Source organism: Lissotriton vulgaris, chromosome 2_1 (genome assembly GCF_964263255.1).
Source record: "Lissotriton vulgaris chromosome 2_1, aLisVul1.2, whole genome shotgun sequence".
Taxonomy (NCBI): domain Eukaryota; kingdom Metazoa; phylum Chordata; class Amphibia; order Caudata; family Salamandridae; genus Lissotriton; species Lissotriton vulgaris.
The window spans coordinates 177,761,195-177,788,575 of NC_141687.1; the positions used below are offsets into that span (position 1 = coordinate 177,761,195).

General features: G+C 47.3%; 1 protein-coding gene across 2 annotated transcripts in view; it reads left to right on the forward strand.

Annotated features, from left to right (window-relative positions):
• Positions 1-27,381, forward strand: part of LOC147729785 (septin-4-like) — a 320,572-nt gene that overhangs the window by 223,482 nt on the left and 69,709 nt on the right. The window lies entirely within an intron of this gene.

Genomic DNA, 27,381 nt, shown 5'->3' on the forward strand with positions numbered 1-27,381 from the left:
TCACAGTCCCTTCAGGCCACACGGCGCTCTTCTCCTCAGCAAACGGCGCTATTCACAGCACACCGCTCCTCTCCCTCTGCTCACACAGCTCTCAGCTCTTCCAGGCACAGCACTTCCGGTGGCAGGTTGGCACCTCGCCACTCGCGGTGCTCAGGGCTTCGCAGCGCTTCGGGGCCTCACAGCACTTCAGCCACAACAGTCATAGGGCACAGTGCTTTAACACGCCACAGTCCCTCGGAGGCACAATCCTCCCCGGGCAGCTCCTCACGACCCAGCACTTGCAAAGGGCCACCGGTTCACAAGAGGGAGTAGACAGTCCCACTCCTCACCTCCTGGGCGCTTCTTCCACGCAGCGCTGGCGCGGTTCCAGGTCCAAACAGCGTCAGTGACCTGGGTAGGGGCCCTCCTTCATCAGGGGCCCGGGGATACAGTAGAGGGGGGGATTTGAGGGGTACAGGGCCCAGCTCACAGGCCCATGTGGCAGTAACACCTCACAGCGGGTCTCCTCACGTTCCTGTCCCAGCTCTGTCTGATTCTCTGGTGGCACATCCACCTTACTTATACCCTCCTCCCAGGCAGTGCCATAACCTCTAGTATGTTGGCAAAGCTGGCCTAAACTGGCTGAAGGGGAGGAGGGGTTGAGCACCCTGGGTGCCAGGCTTTCCCTCCAAAAGCTAGGGGTGACTGGGTAATAATATCTAGACAGCTGACCTATGGCAGTCAGGTGGCAAAACCCATGGCCATGGCATCCATTTTAAATACAGAACATATCAGTCAGGTGCATTTCTAAAATGGGGGAACATTTCCTGCCCACCATTTCTTGACATTACAATTTTAAAACAGGGCAACTCTTACCACACATGGCCTATACAGGTTTACTTCCATGGGGGAGACATCCTAGTCAAGGGGGTCAAAAGCGAAAAATTTCGGGGGAGAAGGCCAAGTCCAACAACCCCCTTTTGTACCGCTGTGTCATCGTTTGGAAGCATTGGTGGAGTGTTGTTGCGGGTGGGAGACGTTCTTTGGTGACCTTAATCCAGCTGCGAGGGGATGCGATGATGGCGCTTGCGTCCGGTGGGCAAGGAGAAGACGGGATGTTACCAATGATGGTCCGACCAGGAGAGACAGGTGTTGTGGCTGTAGTTGAAGTTCCCGCTGGTGGAGGTGACGTGCTCAACCGCGTTTCCTGCTATGTGGCTTGTTGAGGTGACTTGCTGCTTGCGGCTGATGTAGGGGACTTTCCCCAGGAGGGGTGGTGTCCTAGTCACTGGGGTTGTCCAGGTGGAACTTGAGTTCACTGAGTAGGATGTCTTCGGTGGATGGGAGACCCTGTGGTGCAAAGAGGTCTACAATGGTATTGGAGAATGGGGGACCATGGCCCGAGGGACCTGCACATGAGGCTGCCGCCGAGTATGTGCTTGGGCTTGGTCCAGTTCTGGGAGTTGAGGTGGCCCATGGTCACTCATTAGAGTGCATGGTCAGTCGAAGTGTGATGGCAATGCCTCCTCCTTGATGGTCGGGGTGCTCCTTGCGGGCGCTACTGCAGCCGTCAGTGATGGCGATGTCCGGTCCGGAGCAGAGGTTGGTCCTGGCAGGCCTGGTGGCGTCCAGGGTTGATGGCGAGGAGGGTGCTGGCATCGTAGCTGTGGAGTGTCCAAGTGGAAGGCTCCTTGGTGCAGAGCGCGGTCCAGGGGCAGAAGGATGCAAGTGGTGTAGCCTATGGGTTGCCTTTGGCACAGGAGACAACCATTACAGCGCAGGCAGTACATCATCAACAACGCAACTTCGACAACGCAGGTGCCTTTCCATCACACTGTGAGGTCAGTAATGGGGTAATTTAAAGTTTTTCGGTGGGTATGGGTTTTGGATGTAAAATATGAAAATTGGGGAGTGTGTTGGGGTAACATATGGAATTTGGGGGGTGTTTGGGGGTAAAATATGGAATTTGGGGAGTGTTTTGGGGTAAAATATGAAAATTGGGGTGTGCATTTTGGTCAAATTTGATTTTTGGGTGTGTTATGGGGGCTCAAAAAGGAATTCGAGGGTTCATGGTTGGGTTTGGGGTGGAAAGGTTAGTTTTGGGTTGCACTCACTGATGTGGAAATAGTGATATTGAAGTCTCTGCAATGCAACACCTACTCTACTGTTGCAATGTGCCTAGTATTAGTATACATGGGAATGGAATGAGATGTTATGACATGCATCCCAACCTTGTATGTGCCTTTGGCATACAGGTGGTATGTCCACTGTGCATGGGCGCACAGCAGCCGCCATTGAGAAGTGCTGTGGGGGCTGGGCAGCTGTGAGGTGGTAAACGCTGGAAAGAACACTGGATGAGGCGTGTATACAGGGATGTGTGTGTGAGCGGTTGTTTTAAAAATTGTAATAAGGGAAGTCTTACCTCGAAGCTGGACACGAGTGGGCATGCCAATCCGGCCATGCCTTGCCCCGTGCTTGGAGCAGTCCTAACAAGGGAAACATAGCACGGTTACATCAGTAAAATATCATTATGTGATGATTGATCCTCCTCCGCACTGCTTGAAAGCAGTGGGGCGACGCTCTCCTGCCGTAGTGGATGAGCCAACACAGGGGGTGCTTCATCTACGTGTGCTAAGCCTGGGGGACTCGACCCCAAGGCGTCCTGTGCTACATGTCCCACCTTCTCTATACCTGGACATTCACACTGTGGCGCAATCCGCTGCACTCTCTCGAAATCTGTGGCTGAGCCAGCAAGAGCCTCAGCCAGGAGGGATTCACAAGCCTGGGTACAGTGGTCGATGCCAAGTCTGCTGGTGAACCTCCCAATCTCAATGCAGTTGATGCAGCAGCGCCCCCCTAAGCATGAAGTTGCAGCACTCACGCCACACAAGTTCAGTGCAGCTTAGGGGCCTCACTCTCCACAGCGTCCGGCCAGCCCAACATCATCCAGCATGTGATGCAGAGTGGCGGCACCCACCGTTGGTAATCCCCTCTGTGCACCCCGGTGTAGTGGTGGATTGTAGTATGCAATGCAGACCTCCCTCCGTTGGCGCGCATGAACGCGTCTATTATTGACAGCTCCAAGGTGCGCAAGGTGGTATTCTCACACAGGTCAGCAACGTGCCTCCATGCGCCCTGCCAGACTTCACCACCAGGTATTGGTGATCATCGCACCTCAATGTCTACTGCCACGGCTCATCTACTCCACAGCTCCTCCACATCCCACTCCAGGCTCCAGACGCAGGTCCAGTGAGGCATCCTGGCTACAGACGCAGGTCCAGCGAGCCATCCAGGCTCCAGGCGCAGGTCCAGCGAGGCATCCAGGCTCCAAATGCAGGTGCAGCGAGACATCCAGGCTCCAGGTGCAGGTCCAGCGAAGCATCCAGGCTCCAGGTGCAGGTCCAGCGAGGCATCCAGGCATCCAGGCTTCAGGCACAGGTCCAGCGAGGATCCAGGCTCCAGGCGCAGGTCTAGCAAGGCATCCAGGCTCCAGGTGCCGGTCCAGCAAGGCATCCTTGCTCTAAGCGCAGGTCCGGCAAGACATCCAGGCTCCAGGCACAGGTCCAGCGAGGCATCCAGACTCCAGGCGCAGATCCAGCAGGGCATCCAGGCTCCAGTCCAGCGAGGCATCAAGGCTTTCATCCTGGTCATCCTGGATGTTGGCTGGCTTGCAGGGGTTTTTATGTGCTGCTCCATTCTGCAGTTTATTGGTTTTTATGCCTATTTTATAATGGAGGTTGACTGATAGGCTATTTTTTTTATTTGAGGAAAAAAAAACTCACGTTGGGCTGACTAGCACGAGTTTCTTTTACCGCTAATGGGCCTATCGATAGTTATCGCCTGCCAACGCCGTATTTCCTATCGCCATTGTGTTAATGTTAGCTGCAGTTTTCACTACTGTTCCCTGATACTATCACCATGTAGCGACAGCTTTGTAATACATCACTAACATGGCGATAGTTTTCAGGGTTAGGCAGCGATAAAAAAACTGCTGCTAACTGCCGTTTGAGGTAGTTATCGCTTGTCCTTGAGAATATCCCCCAAAATATTTGCTGACAATTCTTGCAATTAGTAGATTTGCTCAGAGGAAAAGCCCAACAAGCCATACGCTGTTGCAGAAGAATTCGCTGGCAAAGAAGTTTGTATTGGAAATGTCTGTTTGCAGGAAATTTTCACCCACAGGCAGATTTAGCAATTGTGAAAACTTTGAAGGTAAAATAATTATTTCCAACACTTAAATTAACTAAAAAGCCTTTTCACATAGCCATCCATGCTCCTTGTTTAGTCGCTCACTCTTTCCATATATATCCGCTATAAATTGAGATAATATCTACTTTGTTGTATTGCCAATGGTTACTGCACTGTACCAGCTTTTGATGTAATTATACTGAACCTCTGCCCTGCACAAAAACCTCACGCTCAGCTTATTCTTGTTTTTAAAAGCACCGCACTTAGTTTTTAACTTCACTTATCACTCGCTGTCTTCACATGGGCACCAGGCTGCGTCTTCCCTGGTACACCACGGAGTGTTCCCGTTGAGTGGAGGGAAGGCCACGCAGACCGGAAGTGCTGGTGTGCAACTAGGACTGTTAGCGCTCTACTTTCAAGCGCTCCTGTATAAAACGCTATGAACGCCTCGACGCGCAGCGGACGTGCATAGCGGGTGTGCCGCTGGCAAGCCCGTCTGCGCCAGACCGGGCCTAGGGCCAGGAACCTCTGCCCCCTCTCCCACAGTCCCCCTACGCTATTCCAGGGATAAACTAAATCAGGCAGGCCCCAAAGCCACAATGCTCCCATTCAATCTCCCTGGAGAAATTGCAAAGCCACTGCACCCAATGCCATATGTTCTTTCACCAAAGAGAACTCCACTCACTGCAGGGAACCTGGTTAGCATAGCCCTGCTGAGTTGCAGATCCCTGGCTAAACATTCCCTGTAAATTTCCATATTTCTTCAGGACACAAAACCGGATGGTCTGTTTCTGACAGAGACCTGGCTCTCCCAAAGCTCACATGTAAAAGGTCACCTTTTAGACCCTATTTTTCAAACATTACTGAATTAAAAATTATGGAACCTTCACCCTTCCTGTGGTCAGACCACGTTTTAGTACCATTCATCTGGCAAACTTTTATTGAGGATCCCCACGTGCCAGCCCAACGCATCCTAGAACGACCTTGGTCCAAACTAGCCCCGGATGAATGGAGACGCAAACTTGAACTAGCCACTCCCACATATGATTCAGACCCATTAATAGCAGATAAGAAATTCTCATTATTGATCGAGAATTCTCGGGACCTAGTACTGCTAAGAAAAATCTTATTTAAAAAAAGCAGATCCTTCAAATCTTCCTGGTTCACCCCTGAACTCCGTGATATGAAAAAACAATGCAAAAAACTAAAAAGAGTATGGAGGAAAGACTTTGACAGAAATAAAAAAACTGAATACAGATTAGCCATCATATCTTATAAAGCCGCCCTTAATTCAACTCATGATTCAGAAAAGGGGGTGGTGAGGAACAGAGTGTCTGAATTAAGCAGACCACTCTTACCCAGTCCAAAGATCAGGGCTTGATCCATCACCTTTTTTTAGCTCACTGCACCATCCCAGCTCAGAACTTGGCTATATGCAAATTAGTCTGACCCTGGCCCAGTGCATCATGGGAACAGGGCAGACCAAACTAGCAAGCCAATTCTTATACTGGGAAGGAAACAAGCTACCGGGGACCGGTTTCTGGCATTTCAGCCGTCTTCGGCCCGGCTTGCTTGAATACTGATGGTGCAATGAGCTAGGGACTCACATCTGAGTATACCCTTCCACGCTTATGGTGGACAAAAATGATTCAGAAAAGGGGGTGGTGATGAACAGAGTGTCTGAATTAAGCAGACCACTCTTACCCAGTCCAAAGATCAGGGCTTGATCCATCACCGTTTTTTAGCTCACTGCACCATCCGAGCTCAGAACTTGGCTATATGCAAATTAGTCTGACCCTGGCCCAGTGCATCATGGGAACAGGGCAGACCAAACTACCAAGCCAATTCTTATACTGGGAAGGAAACAAGCTACCGGGGACCGGTTTCTGGCATTTCAGCCGTCTTCGGCCCGGCTTGCTTGAATCCTGATGGTGCAATGAGCTAGGGACTCACATCTGAGTATACCCTTCCACGCTTATGGTGGACAAAAATGATTCCGAAAAGGGGGTGGTGATGAACAGAGTGTCTGAATTAAGCAGACCACTCTTACCCAGTCCAAAGATCAGGGCTTGATCCATCACCGTTTTTTAGCTCACTGCACCATCCCAGCTCAGAACTTGGCTATATGCAAATTAGTCTGACCCTGGCCCAGTGCATCATGGGAACAGAGCAGACCAAACTACCAAGCCAATTCTTATACTGGGAAGGAAACAAGCTACCGGGGACCGGTTTCTGGCATTTCAGCCGTCTTCGGCCCGGCTTGCTTGAATCCTGATGGGGCAATGAGCTCGGGACTCACATCAGAGGATACCCTTCCACGCTTATGGTGGACAAAAATGATTCAGAAAAGGGGGTGGTGATGAACAGAGTGTCTGAATTAAGCAGACCACTCTTACCCAGTCCAAAGATCAGGGCTTGATCCATCACCGTTTTTTAGCTCACTGCACCATCCCAGCTCAGAACTTGGCTATATGCAAATTAGTCTGACCCTGGCCCAGTGCATCATGGGAACAGGGCATACCAAACTACCAAGCCAATTCTTATACTGGGAAGGAAACAAGCTACCGGGGACCGGTTTCTGGCATTTCAGCTGTCTTCGGCCCGGCTTGCTTGAATCCTGATGGTGCAATGAGCTAGGGACTCACATCTGAGTATACCCTTCCACGCTTATGGTGGACAAAAATGATTCAGAAAAGGGGGTGGTGATGAACAGAGTGTCTGAATTAAGCAGACCACTCTTACCCAGTCCAAAGATCAGGGCTTGATCCATCACCGTTTTTTAGCTCACTGCACCATCCCAGCTCAGAACTTGGCTATATGCAAATTAGTCTGACCCTGGCCCAGTACATCATGGGAACAGGGCAGACCAAACTACCAAGCCAATTCTTATACTGGGAAGGAAACAAGCTACCGGGGACCGGTTTCTGGCATTTCAGCCGTCTTCGGCCCGGCTTGCTTGAATCCTGATGGTGCAATGAGCTAGGGACTCACATCTGAGTATACCCTTCCACGCTTATGGTGGACAAAAATGATTCAGAAAAGGGGGTGGTGATGAACAGAGTGTCTGAATTAAGCAGACCACTCTTACCCAGTCCAAAGATCAGGGCTTGATCCATCACCGTTTTTTAGCTCACTGCACCATCCCAGCTCAGAACTTGGCTATATGCAAATTAGTCTGACCCTAGCCCAGTGCATCATGGGAACAGGGCAGACCAAACTACCAAGCCAATTCTTATACTGGGAAGGAAACAAGCTACCGGGGACCGGTTTCTGGCATTTCAGCCGTCTTCGGCCCGGCTTGCTTGAATCCTGATGGTGCAATGAGCTAGGGACTCACATCTGAGTATACCCTTCCACGCTTATGGTGGACAAAAATGATTCAGAAAAGGGGGTGGTGATGAACAGAATGTCTGAATTAAGCAGACCACTCTTACCCAGTCCAAAGATCAGGGCTTGATCCATCACCGTTTTTTAGCTCACTGCACCATCCCAGCTCAGAACTTGGCTATATGCAAATTAGTCTGACCCTGGCCCAGTGCATCATGGGAACAGGGCAGACCAAACTACCAAGCCAATTCTTCACTGGTAAGTAGACAAGCTTCCGGGGACCGGTTTCTGGCATTTCAGCCGTCGTCGGCCCGGCTTGCTTGAATCCTCGTGGTGCAGTGAGCAAGGGTATATTCAGATGTGAGTCCCTTTCTCACTGCTCCATCAGGATTCAAGCATGCCGGGCCGAAGACGGCTGAAATGCCAGAAACCGGTCCCCGGTAGCTTGTCTCCTTTCTGGCGAAGAATTGGCTTGGCAGTTTAGTCTGCCCTGTTCCCATGATGCACTGGGCCAGGGACAGACTGATTTGCATATAGCCAGGTTCTGAGCTGGGATGGGGCAGTGAGATAAATAACGGTGATGGATCAAGCCCTGATCTTTGTACTGGGTAAGAGTGGTCTGCTTAATTCAGACACTCTGTTCATTACCACCCCCTTTTCTGAATCGTTTTTGGCCACTATAGGTGTGGCAGGGTATACTCAGACATGAGTCCCTTTCTCACTGCTCCATCAGGATTCAAGCAAGCCGGGCCGAAGACGGCTGAAATGCCAGAAACCGGTCCCCGGTAGCTTGTCTCCTTTCTGGTGAAGAATTGGCTTGGCAGTTTAGTCTGCCCTGTTCCCATGATGCACAGGGCCAGGGACAGACTGATTTGCATATAGCCAGGTTCTGAGCTGGGATGGGGCAGTGAGATAAATAACGGTGATGGATCAAGCCCTGATCTTTGGACTGGGTAAGAGTGGTCTGCTTAATTCAGACACTCTGTTCATCACCACCCCCTTTTCTGAATCGTTTTTGGCCACTATAGGTGTGGAAGGGTATACTCAGACATGAGTCCCTTTCTCACTGCTCCATCAGGATTCAAGCAAGCCGGGCCGAAGACGGCTGAAATGCCAGAAACCAGTCCCCGGTAGCTTGTCTCCTTTCTGGTGAAGAATTGGCTTGGCAGTTTAGTCTGCCCTGTTCCCATGATGCACTGGGCCAGGGACAGACTGATTTGCATATAGCCAGGTTCTGAGCTGGGATGGGGCAGTGAGATAAATAACGGTGATGGATCAAGCCCTGATCTTTGGACTGGGTAAGAGTGGTCTGCTTAATTCAGACACTCTGTTCATCACCACCCCCTTTTCTGAATCTTAATACAACTCAGGCGGCTTTCTTTGAAGAAATAATTCAATCCTCTGGTAACTTCTCTAGGTAAACATTCCGCATTGTCAAAAAACTTTTGAAAGTCCCCGACCCCTCTGGTCGTCGATGCAATGAACTGGCAGAATTTTTCGCCTCCAAAATATCCTAAAAACTCTCCGAAATAATGATTACTTACCAGAGCCCTATTTACCAGAACCCCAAAACAATGTCCTCTGTTTAGACTCATTTTCCCCCTCACAGTAAGCTGCTTCCCCCAATTTTAGAATCAATCAAGAGTGGTTCTCCCTTGGACTCGGCACCACTCAACATCTTGAAGTCAGTGGTATCCACCATCAACTCCCCAATTACCAACATAATTAACGCCTCCCTAATACAGGGCACTGTTCCCCTGAACTGGAAAAAAGCCATAGTAATTGCACTGTTAAAAAAAACACCTTGATACCACTGAGATAGGTAACTACCGGCCCATCTCCTTACTACCAGGAATTAGCAAGGTGGCGGAAAAATTTGTCAATCGACAGCTCTCCGCCTCCCTTGAGTCCGGTGGACTTCTACACTGCTCTCAGGCGGGCTTCCTCCCTGGCCAGGGCACTGACACAGCACTGATGGCATTTGTAGAAGAGGCGGGAAAGATTCTTGACTCAGGGGGATCAGCAGCTGTGATCCTCCTGGATCTAAGTGCAGCCTTCGATACGGTGAATCACCGTATCCTGGCTCACCGGCTTAGCAGGAGTTACAGGGTCGGCCCTAACCTGGCTGAAATCATTCCTAAAAAATAGAACCTTCCAGGTCTCTGAAGGTAATATTCGTTCCAGAGCTATTCAACTCCAATGTGGGGTTCCTCAGGGCTCCTCCCTGAGCCCTACACTTTTTAATGTGTATATGTCCACACTGGAGGAAATAGTAGCCCCTTTTGTAATTAAACTGGTCACTTACGTGGACGATACCCAAATTGTTGTTTCGGTGAATCAGTTGGACCATTCCCCGGAAAACCTGTGCTCATGTCTCAAAGAAATTTCTAGTGGGATGAACAGATCTCACCTTAAACTCATCGGCGAAAAAACTGAGATTCTGGTGCTGGGCAATAAATCAAAATTCGCCCCTAATTCTATGTGGCCGACCTGTGTGGGTCCAGCTCCCACTCTTAAAAAAGAGATAAAAAGCCTGGGTATCTGGCTCGACCAGGATCTCACCTTTCATACCCAAGCAAGGAAAACTGCGGGAGTCTGCTTCGGCCTGCTACGAACCACACAGAAAATCCTCCCCCTCTTACCTGCCCATTCTAGAAAACTCCTTATTCAGGGGCTCATCCTCTCCAGACTGGACTATGGCAACGCCCTCTATCTTGGCACCCCTAAAGCAGTTATTTCTAAACTTCAACTAGTCTAGAATTCGGCAGCCAGACTTCTCACAGGCACTAAATATTGGTGCTCTGCTAAACCCGCCCTAAGCACCCTCCACTCGCTCCCGATTCAGGAGAGAGTCAACTTCAAATCCCTTTGTATTACACACAAAATCCTCCAGGGTAAGGGTCCCCAATCCTAAAAGCTCTGATTAAACCCTATAAAGCCATAAGAAAGCTATGTTCCGACCACCTCTACTTAGCTGACACTCCCAGAATCAAGAAGGCGTGGGCAGGGGACCGCCTCTTCTCCAACAACGCCTCCAGGCTCTGGAACTCCCTTCCCCGTGCCATCCGCAGGGAAACTAACCTACTAAAATTCTGCAAGCTCCAGAAATCCTGCCTTTTCCCCTTAAATCTCATCTGTTCTCTAGCTAACTCTGCAGCGCTGGGACGCCCCCGGGTAGCCATGCGCCTTACAAATCCCATTCCATTCCTTCAACAGTTCTGCTGCACTAAGGAGAAGTGATGAATCGAATCCAGTCTGTAGTGGGAAGTTATACTTCGACTCCAAGATAATTCTTGTCTGCGGGTGATGCGTTGGGAAAACTTGCCACACAGGTGTGTGAAACTCGAGGATGCTTCGGCGATCGATGCATCATCGTCAAGCAGCGCTGTGTCAGTTTCTTCAGCCACGATCCCTTGATGCAATGATTCTCACAACCGCGACAGGCGCTACATCAGTTCTTCAGCAGCGCAGTGATGCGTGGAGATTCTCCTCATGTTGCGTCGGGAAAATCAGCAGCAAGAAGAGCGATGCGTCAATTTCTTCAGTTCTTTTTTTCCAGTTTCCAACAGCAGGGACACCCTCCAGATGCCCACAGCTGGAATAGGTCAGAAATCTCAGCAGCAGAGTTCTGGGGAGCTGGGGTGAAGTCTTTGTGTCCCCGAGACTTCAGAACAGGAAGCCAGCACACACAGGCCCTTAGAGTTCTTCCACAAGCAGGTTCACAGCCAAGTTTCAGTCTTTGTCCTTTCCTTGGCAGGATCAGCAACTTCCGTCTAACGCCACACAGCCCACAGCAAGGGGCAGTACTCCTCCTCACAGCTCGTCAGCTCTTCTCCTTGGCAAAGGTTCCTCTTGAGTCCAGAAGTAATCGAAAGTTCTGGGCTTTAAGGTCTACAACTTATAACCCATTTTGTCTCTGTTCTCTTTGTGCAAGGGTCTCCAAGCCCAGTCCAAACCAGTTCTGTCCTCACTGGTGCAGTATGACAGCATTATGCAAGGGACACAGGCCCTATTCTGGTGCAAGGAAATCTCCTCACACTACTCTAAATGCAGCCGAGCCCCATTCAGTTCAGCTCTAAGTCATCCAGGAAGGGCCTGGCACACCTCAATTCCCTGTCTACAGTGAATGCACAACCCCAGCCCCTGTCACTCCAAAACCTGACAGTCAATCCACAAACAAGCAAAGGCACACAGAATGGTTAAACAAGAAAATGCCTACTTTCTAAAAGTGGAATTTTCAAACACACCATTTAAAAAACATCTTTACTTAAAGATGTGTTATTAAATTCTGAGTTCGGAGAGCCTAAACTTTATTTCTCTACCATGTCCCAATGTGAAGTTACACTTGTAAGATGTTACAAAGTATTTCCCGTTCTATCCTATGGGGCACATAGCCTTTCAATAGTGAAAAACTAAATTGCCATTATTTCACTATCAGGACATGTCACACACACCAGTACATGTCCTACCGTTCACATACACTGCACCCTGCCCAGAAGGGGACCTTGGGCCTACCATAGGGGTGCCTTACATGTAAGAAAAGGGACAGTTAGGGCCTGGCTAGTGGGTGCACTTGCCAGGTCGACATGGCAGTTTACAAATTTGCAGAGACAATGCAGTGGCAGGTCTGAGATACCTTTCCAGGACACCTCATGTGGGTGGCACATTCAGTGCTGCAGGCCCACTTGTAGCATCTGAATTACAGGCCCTGGAAAACTCAGTGCAGTTTACTATGGACTTGCCAGTAAATCAAATATGCCAATTATGGAGAACCAATTATGTTCACATGTTCGGTGGGTGATGGGATTCCGTCCTTTTAAGTAGGACTTTTTTCCATGTTTTAGTAGGAGTGTGTTGCTTGTACTGGCTCTGCTCTCGAGATCTTCTCTGAGCTTGATAGCCCACAGACTATCTGTTTGATATATAATTGTGTTGGGGATTTTATCTGCACTGGTCTTTAAACTTTTCACTGAGATCCCCTACCTATCTTAGTGCATTGTTTTCATTCCCAGATTTACCAACACTGGTGCACCTGGCAATGCGTCAAAATGCTACACCTCCCCAGGTGACGCACAACGAGGAGAAATATCTTTATTTCTCCTCTTTGTTTCATCTTTCTAAGCGTACTGCTTACTGAAGCACACTTAAAAAGAGAAAAAATGCCCCGCAGGATTGTTTTTGTGCAGGAACCTGTCCCTTCCAGCACAAAAACAATCCTGCCTACTACACAGGCACCCTTGCAGCATGGCGCAAGAGTGCCTGCGTTAGCTCTAGGCAGCCAAAAGAGCACCGGAGCAAACAAAGGACAGGAATGTGCTGTAAATGTTAAGTACGAAAAATAAGGGGAGTTAGGCCAGAAGGGACGAGGGTTAGGCAGTGCCGTTGAACTATAATCACTAAGAGAGTAGCCTACACCTCAACTGTAAACTATATTGATCAAGTGATTGAATAAGATAGTTATCAAGTAGAGGTATCTAAGGAAGGTTAAGGATTTTTTCACCATCTTTTTGATCATAAAAGAAGTGGAATATTGAAAGAAAACTGTGTTAACATGTAACTGTTCTTTGTTTTTGACAATATTTGTTCACAAAGTTTTGAATGTGTGAGCACGATTTACTATTTGGAAATTGTTTTACAAATGTTTTGTGACTTGTTTTGTGATGCAGCCATGACATGATGATGTTCTTTTTCCATGTATCAATGTATGAAATTTATAAACTAATAAGGTAAAAATTAAAATACCAGGATAAACAGAAGAAATATGTTTATCTTTAAGCAAGAATTAATTGCGTACTTTTAAATAAGTTGAGGTGTAGGCTACTCTCTTAGTGATTATAGTAAATGTTAAGTACGGCACATTCCTGCCCTTTCCCTGGCTTTCTGAGCTGCGTGAAAGTTTATAACATCTGTCCCTTAGTAGATTTCTAAGAAAATTTGATTGGGGGGGGTCGATGTAAACTGTTAGAACTGGGGGTCTCTAGTTGGCAATGGTATACACCTTTGACCAAATAAGGGACCCTTGCTTCTAAGTCAGGGAAAGGGGATTACACTACTGGATAATCCCTGCTCACCCCCTTGGTAGCTTGGCACGAGTAGACAGGCTTATCTCAGAGGCAGTGTGTTAAGCATTTGTGTATACACACAGTAATACAGCGAAAACACTACAGATGGACACCACACAGGTTTTTATAAGAATAAGTATTCTTTATATAGACTTAACACAAGACAACAAACAACAAAAGTCCACAATACTGTACTTAAAATAGACTTAAAGATGGTAGAAGTCACTTAGTTCAAGTTGGTGATAAATGCGACACAATTCTCAAAAAAGTGCCTGGATGCGTAACGCAAAACAAACAAAAGGCTCGCAGAGTGGGAGTTGCGTCGGTTCCTTACTTTGGGGGAGATGATGCGTCGCGCCTCAATGCTTGCGCAGAGTAGGGGATGCGCTTGATCCTTACCGGAGAGGAGGTGATGCGTAGATTCTCGTACTGCGGCCTGGTTACGATGCGGCAAGATGGCGTCTCGATTCGATGCGACAATCCGGTGCGATGTGATAAGATGGCGCCCTTGATGCAACGACGTGAAGATGATGTGTGCACGCCCGGCGAACTCTGTAGCTTTGGAGCCGCGACAGGCCCTGCGACACTCTTCTCCGGTGATGCGCGGCAACAGCTGCGACTGCGACACGCTTCTTCTCGATGCATCGCACTTCCAGCTCCCAGCGATACACAGGCTTCTGCAGATGGAATTCCCAGCAAGGAAATTCAGAGGGGAGCTGGTGGTGAAGTCTTTTGTCTCTGAGACTTCAGCAGGAGGCAAGCACAAGTTCAAGCCCTTGGAGTAATATTCTGCAAGATGTTGAAGTTCTTTAAAAGTTCCTTCTCCTTTGCTTGGCAATAAAGAAACCATTGCAGGCCAACCCAGCAACAAAGCACACTGGCAGGGGGGCAGTCCAAACTCCTGCAGCTTCCTTGGTTCTTCTTGTTCCCAGAAGTGATCTAAAATCTTGGGGTCTGGGTCCCCATATTTATACTACTATTCTCTTTGTTCTCTGAAGGCAGAGAGGCCTCTGCCTAGCCCAAACCAGTTATGGTCAGTCCTGGAGCACTTTGTTGACAAGACTCCTTCTTTTCCTTTCACAGTGTAGGCCAGTGACATCAGACACACCACAGGAGGTGGAGCCAGCATTGTGGAGGGAAGGCACAGCCCTATTCAGGTCCCAGGGGCAACTCCTCCCATCCATCTAGACGCAGATCTCTCTATTCAGCACCGTGCTGACTCACTCTGTCTCTTGGAATCCCCTAGCCACTGTCACTCAAACTCCAGACAAGGAATACACAACCTAGCAGAGGCAGGCTTGGATAGTTAGGCAAGAAAATACCTACTTTCTAAAAGTGTTTTTTTCAAACACAGAATGTTAAAACCAACTTCACTAAAAAGTGTATTTTATAATTTTGAGTTCAGACACTAAATTCGAATTTCTACCATGTTCCCTGAGTCAGTTAGGATTATAAAATGTAATAATCAAACTGGCCATTCTGGCCTAGGGGGAACAGGTAGCCTTGCAATAGTGAAAAATTAAAATGGCTGTAATTTACTATTAGGACATTCCACACACACCAGGGCATGTCCTACCTTATCCTTACAATGCACCCTGCCCTTGGACCTACTTTAGGGGTGTCTGATAAGAAGAAAAGGGAAGGTTTAGGGACTGGCAAGTGGGTGCACTTACCAAGTCGATATGGCAGTCCTAGACTGCACACAAGCTCTGCAATGGCTTGCCTGAGACACACTTTACAAGCTGCTTCTGTGGGTGGCACAACCAGTGCTGCAAGCCCACTAGCAGCATTTGATTTACAAGACTACCCCCCACCAACCTCATGAGTAGAATAAGGAGCCACTGAGTCTAATATATCTTAAAGTTATCCATTTGCTGATGGTTGATTAGGGGGCTCCCTGCAGTGTTGGGGGCCCCACTGCACAGCAGGGGCCGCAGGGGCCACAGGGGCCAGTGTTACGCCCCTCAACCCACGATTACATTGGTGAGAATGCATTGTTAGGTCGCCACTCAAAGACCCAGGCAGGGCATTAAGTGGGATGAAAATACTAAAGGGTCTCTCAAAGGGACGTGGCTGAAGTAATTAAGGGTGTGGCTTAAAACACATAAGCTAAAAATCTGTGTCCAGCATAGGGTGTAGCCCTACTGGTATTGTATGTGTGTATATCTATCTATATATATATATATATCTTTCGATAATGGAGGGGTTTGTCTGTATATATATATATATGTATACATGTGTGTAAATCAACAATTAAAAGAAACACAGACTGCTGGTAACCTGAACTGACCCCATCTATGGGGAAGAATTGGACCACATCTCCCAGCATGCTACTCACTGCAGAGTGCATGCGACTATGGGAAATAAAAGAGGTGTGGCTAAATCGTCGTTTACTAATGTCTGACTCTGAGGAAGAAGCTTGTGGCTCAGAAACATGTTGGGGATTTGGTAATAGCAGCTTTCTTGAAAAAAGAATTGTGAACTTCTTACTGCGGAGTGGCGTCTTTGAAATATATCTATATCTATATATGTATATATATATATATATATATATATCTATATCTATATATGTATATATATATATATATATATATATATATATATATATATATATATATATATATATATATATATATATATATATATATAAGCTCCAAAATCCCAGGAAAATCACTCCTAAAGGAAGGTAGCACACACAGGGGAGGTTCCACAAAGATTTAATAAGGAAACCAACAGCTGTTGGTTTCCTTATCAAATCTTTGTGGAACCTCCCCTGTGTGTGCTACCATCCTTTAGGAGTGATTTTCCTGGGATTTTGGAGCTAATTTGTAACTCGGGCACACCCCCGTTTTTGGCGTGCACCCACTCGTGTGTGCAACTGGTTGGTGTTTTGGGGATATATATATATATATATATATATATATATATATATATATAGTGATCAAGGGCACAGCTTGCTCGAAATGCATCACAGGGGGAAAGAAAAATAAACATTTTCCTGCCTTATCCGTTTGGGTCCGTCTCTCTCTTTTCCCAAGGAAGTCTGTAGAGAATGCTTTGAAGATATATATATATATATATATATATATATATATATATATATATATATATATATATATATATATGCAAAATAGTCCTCCTCCCTCCAGGCAGACAAAGCGGCACGGCAGGATTGAAAATGTTATTGTTGAAAGGATGTGGCATAACGCGTTTCAGCTTTTGCCTTCGTCAGATGCAATACCTTTCAAGTTGCCACTGACGCTGCAATCCTGAGTCTCTTCTATAATGGCTCACCTCAAGCAGATTGTTGCGCACCTGTGCCTCGTTCAGCAGGAATCACTGTGGTGGTTCTGAGTGGAAAGACTGCAACTCCCAGAATGCAGTTATTACATGTTGCGATGTTGCGGTGAGTGATCCTGTTCGCTAGCTGCTTGTGGGGCATCCATTTGGAAGGCTGGCTATGAGCGTGCACTGGTTAGTGATTGCAGCGTATTTTCTGGGCACAGGATTTCTCTTAAAAGTTGCACTTCCTACCTCACGGTCCCCGTGGATGCAGGTCTGGGACATAGTTGAAGTAGCGATGTCGCTCCACAAACTTGCAGACTATCGTTGATAGCAGGGTCTCTGATCCACAGGGTGCGAGGAGGTCTGGGTAGTTGCCATAACCCAAGGCACTTTAAGGAAGGGCCACCCCTGCGCGTATGGCAGCGTGCTAATATGCAAAATAGTCCTTTTTCTTTCCTGGCAGACAAGGTGGCACGGCGGGATTTATATATATATAAACTCAATGCTCACTTTCTGGTACAAAAGCAGGCGGAACACAGCTCTGGTTTTCAGGTGGATTTAATTCAATATTACCAGCGCGGTCGAAACTCACATGTCCATGAAACGCTAGGGCAGACGCGTTTCTGGCCAGAGCGGCCTTCATCAGTGCCAGTTTCACAGGTAGGTTGCTTCACCTGGTGTCCCAATTAATAGTCTCTCAGCCCCTCCTCCTTAAAGAGGTGTGTACCTCCTTGCGCTGCACCCCCATCATACTGCATGATGGGTCGTGTAGTTCATCGTGGGAATCCGTACAGTGATGAATTACATCCAAAACACCATGTGGTGTCCCACTCCGTGGCAATGAGTCACACTCCTTCGCAGTTTCCCAGGGATGCGATCTTCCGGTTGATACCACTGCTGATCCCCTTGTCAGGCAGTACTATACCGCCTCCTCTCTCCCCACGCTGAAGCTTTCAGCCCCGTGGCAATTACTCAGCTCAGGGAGGCTCTGTGTTTTGCATTTTCGTGCACAACCAAAGTTTTGCTGACTGTGACACAGTGCTCCTGATCGAAAGGGCCTGCTCCCTGGTGGTGTCAGCAACACCGGCCTACCATAAAAACTCAATGCTCACTTTCTGGTACAAAAGCAGGCGGAACACAGCTCCGGTTTCCAGGTGGATTTAATTAAACATTTCCAGCGCGGTCGATCTCACAGGTCCGTGAAACGCTAGGGCAGACGCGTTTCTGGCCGGAAAGGCCTTCATCAGTGCCAGTTACACAGGTAGGTTGCTTTACTGGGTGTTCCAATTAGTAGTCTCTCAGCCCCTCCTCCTTAAAGAGGTGTGTACGTCCTCGCAATATATATATATATATATATATATATATATATATATATATATATATATATATATATATATATATGTATATATATATATATATATATATATATATATATATATTCACAGAAAAAACCATAGGTTATAGTGGATATATAGTTAGGAATTTGCATTTACAAAACCTTGAAAATTCAATGAAAAAACCATTGGTTTTAGGCCATATATAGTTAGGGATTTGCATTTACAAAACCTTATTTTACTCGCATAAAACCATTGAAATTCCATATATAGTTATAAGCGCTAACTATATATCGCGCACCCGCAATCCACTGCTGATGATGTCACATATTACATCATTCATGACATGGTTAGTGACATCACTGATGACATCACTGATGACATCTCAAATGACATCACTGATGACATCACTGATGACAACATCCAGTGACTGTATGTTTCTGTAAAGTTAAAATATCTCTTACATATTGAAGAATGAGTGGATATATAAGTGTCTGGATGAAGGATTTAGTAGGTGCATGACTGACTGTATGAGTGAGTGATTAAATGTGTCTCACTGAGTGCATGGGTTAGTGACTAAACTGTCTTAATTTGTGCATCATTATGTCTGTTGTTCTGTAAACTGTTGCATGTGTTGATAAGTAGCTATATGAGTAACTATATGGGTTATTGATTGGTTGCCCAAGTATTTGTATGGGATACTGAGTGTGTGTGTGGGTGGCTGGGAGGCGTGTGACTCTGTGCATAGATGTGTGAGCAGTTGATTCACTAGATGTATGGTTTCAAAAGTGCATGTGGAAACAGCTGTATGGGCGGTTGACTGTGTGCATGAGTGTGTTGGTGAGTGAATGGATATCTCAGTGCTACATGTGCAAGTAAGTACATATGTAAAACACAGTACATGTGAGAGTTGACATATATAAATAACTGTGCATAAGAGCCAGTGAATGTGTGAGTGGCTGTATGGATCATTGTGAACTTGTATCAGGGATTGTATAAGAGAGAAAATATGTGTTAGTATATGTTTGAATAAGTAAGGTGTGTATAACTGTATGGTTGAGGAAATGGAGGTGTGATTGATTCTTTGCATGACTGACTAGGTGTGTGAGTAACTCCATGGATGAGTGACAGTCTGTGAGTGTCTGTTTACACTGATTGTATCTAAGGTTATATTAGAGTCTGAAGAGGTTCATCGTATTATCACATGAATGATATCATCAGTGATGTTATCAGTCATGTCAAATGAGATGTTTTCAGTGATGTAATCAGTGATGTCATTTGAGATGTCATCAGTGATGTCATCAGTGATGTCACTAACCATGTCATGAATGATGTAATATGTGACATCATCAGCAGTGGATTGCGGGTGCGCGATATATAGTTAGCGCTTATAACTATGTATGGAATTTCAATGGTTTTATGCGAGTAAAATAAGGTTTTGTAAATGCAAATCCCTAACTATATATGGCCTAAAACCAATGGTTTTTTCATTGAATTTTCAAGGTTTTGTAAATGCAAATTCCTAACTATATATCCACTATAACCTATGGTTTTTTCTGTGAATTTCATTGGTTTTTTAATAGCAAATATGAAAAGCTTTAAAATGTCAAGTACGTGATAGATTTTCGTATTTATGCACGCTGATGTGCTTTGAACGCTGCACCCCCCCCCCCTCCCCTCTTTTGTCTTAGTAGTACTCTCTCTTTGCAGATACTGAAGGGTAGTTAACGCAGGCCTTTACCCCCGTTGTAATCCGTCGTGCCTGCTTGTCTCTCCATTTGATTGATTGTTGTCCAAGCATTTACTGTTTTAGAATTGGTTCTCTTTGGATCATTCTCTATTTACAAACAAGCACAAAGTCGCAATACTCTGTTTAGTCTTTGCAGATAGTGAAAAATCGTGTAAAAAAATAAAAGTAATCGAGCAAAATCAGTAGGCCACTAATTGGATCTCTTTTTGACCTCGCTAAAATAGAAATATTAGGAACAACCCTTCATGAGAAATACGAAAATAGTGAGATGAACTGAGCTCCACACCATGAGGGCTGCAAGACAGCTCGGCTCCATCACCCATCCCGCACAAAATAACGACAAACCCTATGCAAATATTAAAAATATAGACAACACACCAGCAAAGAAACAGGGTAAAACATTTTATTAAAAAACTATTTACATAACGTTGGTTTATAAGATGATGTCAGTAGTGGACCGATGTGTGAATAGGTCGAAAACAGCACAAGGCTCCAAGATCCGGATGGCAACCTCCTGGATGTTGGGTGCCATAGTTCAGAGTTCTGAGTTTGAGCCTTTTTCAATGCCTGTGCTTTGTTGAATCAAAATGGCGGCTTGACACAAAGCTGACTCAAGCGTTGCTACTGATGCTATGCAGACCAAAACTGGTTTTCAGTTTGTACATTTTTCTAGATTTTTCAATCCAAGTTTGGTTGACTTTGTAGAACGATGGCTTCAAATTTTCAACATACGGTGTGGTGGCGCTGACTGGGAGGGGGCGCTTCGCTCCTGCCCCCTCCCCAAGTAAGATTTTCATACGTGAAAGTACGTTAATGGTTTTGGTCCCTGAGTTGCTTCGATGTCACTGCCATTCTCAAATGGCATAAGTTCTGGATGTTGGGTGCCATAGTTAAGAGTTCTGAGCAGTGCTTGTAACACTGTCTGAAGCTTATTTCCACCTACTGCAGCTTCACTATTCTCAAAGTAAGTGAGTGTCGTTTGTGGACCTGACTGCATTAGAAAACAATGTGATATGTTACCTTCCTAAACAGCTTGACGGAGGCCCCTTAGGGGCGGTGTGATGGCCATGGACTCGGAGAAGACGCTTGGCTCCGACACCCTCCCCAAGTCTTATAGCACTGGTGTAGCCTGAGATCGCCCCCGACATAGGCGGCCGGCTCCCGGGGTCCGGCAGAACTTTTTGCCTTTTGATGACTCTTCAATTCTGAACCTTGTCCCACAATCCGTTTGACCTGAAGACACGCTGTAGTGGGGCGCCCCTTTACCGTTTCAGTTGCCATTCTGCCCGCTTTTGCTACACTGTGCCTCTTCCGCCATTCAGCTGTTTACCGCCCGCTCTTGCGACTACAGCGTCTCGCTCATCATGTAGTTGAGTTGCTCCCGCTCTTGCGGTGCAGCGATAGGCGGCTGCCACAGGACTCTCAAAATGGCGGCCGGCTCTTCGGTTTTGGGCCTGGTCCACTAAAATGGCCCTGGGACACCTTTGAACTCGGACGCTTCCCTGATAGGGCTTGAGTCCCATTCTCGAAAAGCGCCCCCTCAGCCGTGAAGATTCTACAAAAGTCTTGGGGGCCTCCGACTCCCGCAGGCTTCTGGTGGGGAGCGGCTGCCATGATTGCTCGTGGAATGGCCACGACGGAGCTACGAGATGGTAGTGGTCTCATGCTGACGCCAGCTTTAGTCTGAAACATCCAGAAACACAGTAGACTACCAATTCGATCAGTTCCGGTAGCGCCCCAACATGACCCGGAAGAGAAGAACTTGCCCTCCCCTCTTTGACTGATGGTTCTTGTTGCCTGTCCCCTCTGTTGTCATTTAACAGAACTTTTTGGACTGCTGAAAGGGGTTGTGTTCCGAACGCTGGTTGGTGGAGACATTTTGACTATATTCTTGACCTACGTTGTCGCGTAATGCGTTATATGACACGCCGCGTTAGCGCACCCGGAAGTGATCCGAGGCGCGGCGCGCAGCGCGTAACGTAAGCATAACAGGTCATGTGACTTGTTAATAAAACTTTTCATTGGTTCATTTTACTTTTGTTAATTTAATGATGAAAAGCTTGATCATATGACCTAAAAATTACGCTTTTTATTGTTTTCGAACAATATTTTTTTTTCAAACATATGTTATAATATTCCAGGCTAATGTACTTTCCCGGAAAATTTACAACTGTCTTGCAAGTAAAATATATTTCTTTTTCGAGAAAAAGGGCGTTTCTTCCTTCCATGACGGAGCCGTTGAGTAAAAGAGATTCGGCCTGCTGTCTTAGTCGCCGATACGCCTGATTATCAGATTCTTATCGATCACTTTATGTTGCAGACATGAAAAACACAACTGCCCTTGACCATTTATCTTTACTGCGTTCCTACATATTATACCTTTTATCCGTCATGTAATTGGACTGCTTTATTTCACTTGCCTTTTACTGATTCGAAAACAGTGACTAAAAGTAAAAACTTTACCAATGTAAATACTACTACCGTGTTTTGTTTTAAAAACCTTTATTGTGAAAATGTCAGTATACAAATACGGGCCTATAACCACGTGGGCCGGCCACGGAGCAAACTGAAATCGTATATGATGAGGAGACATTTACACTGTAGAAGAACGTAACGAGCGGGCCATTAGGTTGCAAGAACAAAGGTGTCTAACAGTTGCGGAATCGGTGGACGTACATTTTGTAATTAAAATACGACAGGGCCACTTACAATAACATTTTCTAGATATACATTTGCGGGCAAGGAGTTACGAGTCCCATTTATACCGGCGCCATTTTGGGCGAGGCCGGGCAGGTCCAAGATATAGTCAAAATGTCTCCACCAACCATCGGCCAGACCAGAACCCCTTTCGGCCCTTTATGCTACAAGATGGTGTCTTCCATTCAGAAAATATTGTTGGCAGCATTTTGAAAGGAAACAGAAACAGCCGTTCTCCTAGTGAGTTTCACATTGTTACATTTAGGAAGAATGTTGAAGAGTAGTATGTGGAAAATCTGAAGCCATTTTTCTACAAACTCTCAATCAGACTTGGATGGAAAAAAAAAACATGAAGAATGTACAAACTGAAAACCAATTTTTGTCTGTATAGCATCAACAGTAACGCTTGAGTTAGCTTTGTGTCAAGCCGCCATTTTCATTCAATCAATAGCGTCCCCCTGCACACATTCAGGGACCTGGTCGTGTCTTCAGATGAAACGGATTGTAGGAAAAGAAGCAGAAAGGAAAAGGAAAAAAGTTCCGCCGGACCTCGGGAGCCGGCCGCCTATGTCATGTGCGACCTTTGGCCACACCAGGGCAATAGTGAAGCTGCAGCAGGTGCAAATAAGCTTCAGACAGTCTTACAAGCACTGCTCAGAACTCTCAACTGAGGCACTCAACATCCAGGACTTGCCATTCGGATCTTGGCGCCTTGTGCTGGTTCCGACCTATTCACACATCGGTCCACTACTGACATCACCTCATAAGCCAACGGGGCACCCTACACTGACTTTCGGCGCAGCATTGTAGGATGGCCACACCAGTGCGGCAACTTGCTGGACACGACCTCGGTGCCATCCGGATCTCGGCGCGTTCGAGTCACTGTACCGCAAGAGTGACCGGAACTCAGCTGAACACGCCGTCTTTCGGCGCAGCATTGTAGGATGGCCACACCAGTGCAGCAATTTGCTGGACACCACCTTGGGCAATAGTGAAGCTGCAAAAGGTGCAAATAAGCTTCAGACAGTCTTCAACTTACTCTGATTCTTATAATAAACTTCAGATAGTCTTACAAGCACTGCTCAGAACTCTCAACTATGGCACTCAACATCCAGAACTTGCCATTCGGATCTTGGCGCCTTGTGCTGGTTCCAACCTATTCACACATCGGTCCACTACTGACATCACCTCATAAGCCAACGGGGCACCCCACGCCGACTTTCGGCGCAGCATTGTAGGATGGCCACACCAGTGCGGCAACTTGCTGGACACAACATCGGGGCCATCCAGATCTCGGCGCGTTCGACTCACTGTACCGCAAGAGTGACCGCAACTCAGCTGGACACGCCATCTTTCGGCGCAGCATTGTAGGATGGCCACACCAGTGCGGCAATTTGCTGGACACCACCTCGGTGCCATCCGGATCTCGGCGCGTTCGAGTCACTGTACCGCAACAGTGACCGCAACTCAGCTGGACACGCCGTCTTTCGGCGCAGCATTGTAGGATGGCCACACCAGTGCGGCAATTTGCTGGACACCACCTCGGTGCCATCCGGATCTCGGCGCGTTCGAGTCACTGTACCGCAACAGTGACCGCAACTCAGCTGGACACGCCGTCTTTCGGCGCAGCATTGTAGGATGGCCACACCAGTGCGGCAATTTGCTGGACACCACCTCGGTGCCATCCGGATCTCGGCGCGTTGTGCTGCCTTCGGCCTATTCGCACATCGGTCCGCTACTGACGCCGCCTCACGTGCCAACGGATTTTCTACGCTTTTTGTAGCCCTATGCCGCATAACAGGTCATGTGACTTGTTTATAAAACTTTTCATTGGTTCATTTTACTTTTGGTTTCCTAAAGATGGAAGTCTTGGTCATATGACCTAAAAATAACACTTTTCATTGGTTTAGAACATTTTTTTTTCCCAAACGATGAAAGCCCCACCTTGTTTCTGGATCATTCAGACTGAAGCTGGCGTCAGCATGAGAGCACCACCATCTCGTGGCTCCGTCGTGGTCATTCCGCGAGCAATCATGGCAGCCTCTCCCCACCGGAAGCCTGCGGGAGTCGGGGGCCCCCAAGACTTTTGTAGAATCTTCACGGCTGAGGGGACGCTTTTCGAGAATGGAGCCCAAGCCCTAACAGGCAAGCGTCCGAGTTCCAAGGTGTCCCAGGGCCATTTCAGTGGACCAGGCCCAAAACCGAGGAGCCGTCCGCCATTTTAAGAGCCATGTGGCAGCCGCCTATCGCTGCACTGCAAGAGTGGGAGCAACTCAACAACATGGTGAGCGAGACGCTGTAGCCGCAAGAGCGGGCGCAACTCAGCTAGATGGCCGCCACCTGGGGAGGCCCGTTCACGCCGCCTCCCCCACGCCCCCCCCCCCCCCCGGGCCGCCGCACGCCAATTTTCGGAGCAGCATTGTAGGATACCAAAACCAGTGCGGCAGTTTACTGGACATCACCTGGGTGCCTGTCGTACATGTTGTGTCAGCCATGGGACACTGGACACAGTCCCATCAACATCTCAACGCGTTCTGCTGCCTTGGGACTATTCGCACAACAGACCGCTACTGACGAGGCCTCCCCCCGCACCACCCGGGACGCCCCACGCTGTTTTTCTGTGCTGCATTGTAGGATCCCAAAACCAGTGCGGCACCCAGGCGACATCACCTGGGTGCCGTCCAGAACTCTGCATGTTGTGCTGCCTTGGGACTATTCGCACAAAAGACAGCTTCTAACCATTGTTGCTTTTTGAGTTGAAAAATGTTTAAATGTTTTTAGTTTTTGTTCCGTTCATTATAGTTAAAAGTTAATAAAGTTTTATAATCTTACTTTGTTGGAGTGTTATCTATTTTTTTAAAAACGGGTGAATAGGGCCTTGAATCGGGTTATTGTCATGTGTGGGCTTTGGAAGTGTGCTGCTGCAGGATCGGACATTTCAAACTCAAATGCACGTTCTTTTTCTTACCTTTCCGAAGCATGGAGCGCAATAGCAGGCAGAGAAAGTGTTATGCACGTGTTGAACACTACCTGACCTGGCAAGTTGCTGGCAGTGCCCCCCCGCCCGCTCCTGAAAGAGGGCACACACACACCGCCGCCCCGAGTACTTCACAAATCTTTAAAAGACCATGCGCTTGTTCATGAGGCTTAAATGGTTTATCACCTCTTCTAGAACCCCTGCATCGACCCTCTGACGTTTCCTGGAAAAATTACCATGTAACACAATACCAAGCCCTGTCAGCTGAAACCCCCAAGGAATCGTGGGGCATATTATCAAGGGGGTTTATCTCCGCTTTTTTGGCTTTAAAAGCCATGAAAGCGGAGATAAAATTATCTCCCTATTACCAAGCTGTCGCTAACACCAGTTAGTGACAGCTAAAAGGAGATAGCGACCATCTTGGGCCCCGCTTTGCATGTCAGTGATACTTATCACTAATAACATGCAAAGTGGCGTGCCAACATGTTAGCAACTGGAAACAGTCCCTAACATCGCTTTCTCCTATTACCAACTTTTGGAGATATTCGCGCTAAGCGCGAATATCTCCAAAATCTAACACCTGCCCTGAGCAGTTCTTAGCCATGTTATCCAATGGGAGGTGGATAACATGGCTAAGAGCATTTGCTCGATAATACATGAATATCGCTGACTTTTCTGCGATAATAGCAAGGTTTATCTGCGATAAATATCGCCGATGTGTGGCGATAATTTTTGTCTCTAAACAAGTTAGAGACAAAAATTATCGCTAGTTGTTCGTAATATGCCCCCGGGTTTTTGCTTACAGAAATCGGGAGGCGGGAGACTAGCACTGAAATCAGTAGTCACACGCCTGAATCGGGAGGGTTGGCATGTCTGAATTCTCTACAGCTGGGGCCATAAACTACATCCGCAGGGGTAGGTGATAGCCTGGGACCAGCCTGGCATCTAAAATGGCTGCCGTGCACGACAAAATTGTGGCATTGGAAAAAAGGCAAGATGGCGCAGCCGCTGGAAGAGATGTATCAACATATATCGTCCTCCTCAGCCACCCTCAGGAAACATAGGGGATTAGGATACGTCTCCCGCACCCCCTTATACCTAGTAATTTAATTAACGAAGCACAAAATGGCGAATTCCCGTTTCGCTACCAGTTTGCGGCCCAGTTCGCGGCCCGTGAAGCGCTTCTACCGTGAAAAATCATTTTTTTTTCTTTTCCCCACGGGACCCTTTAATAACCCCAACAACATTCCTAGGGGGTCAAGAGGGGGATACCTTGCCCCCTTTCATTAAATTCCCCCTTCGTTTTTCACCTCTTCTTCTCTCTCGATCCTACCGAGAGACAAGATGGCGGCCGCTCCGGACTGTTTAGAATGTTGACAGACACCGGAGAGCCAATCAGCTTTCTGCGCGCAAAGTTCCGAAACGCGAAAAGTAAGCGGACCGGATCGCTGCCCGGAGCGCTGTTACAGATATATATCTTGATTTAAACGTTAATTTCTCAAAATCCACTGAAGCACATATATTGAGACCTAGCAAAGGCACATCGGGCTAACAGTCCCTACAATTTTGCCAAGTTTCGTGCAAATCCATTCAGCCGTTCGAGCTAAAAGTGAGTCCAACCGCCCTATGGAAAACTCAATGTAAAAAACGCGTTTTGGGACCCCCCTTTTTTCTCAGCCCCCCCTTGACGAAACCCCACCAAATTTTCAGGGGCTGCTCAGAAACAAAATGTGCCATGTTCCTGAAAATTTCAGCCGATTCCGTCCACAAACGCCAAAGTTA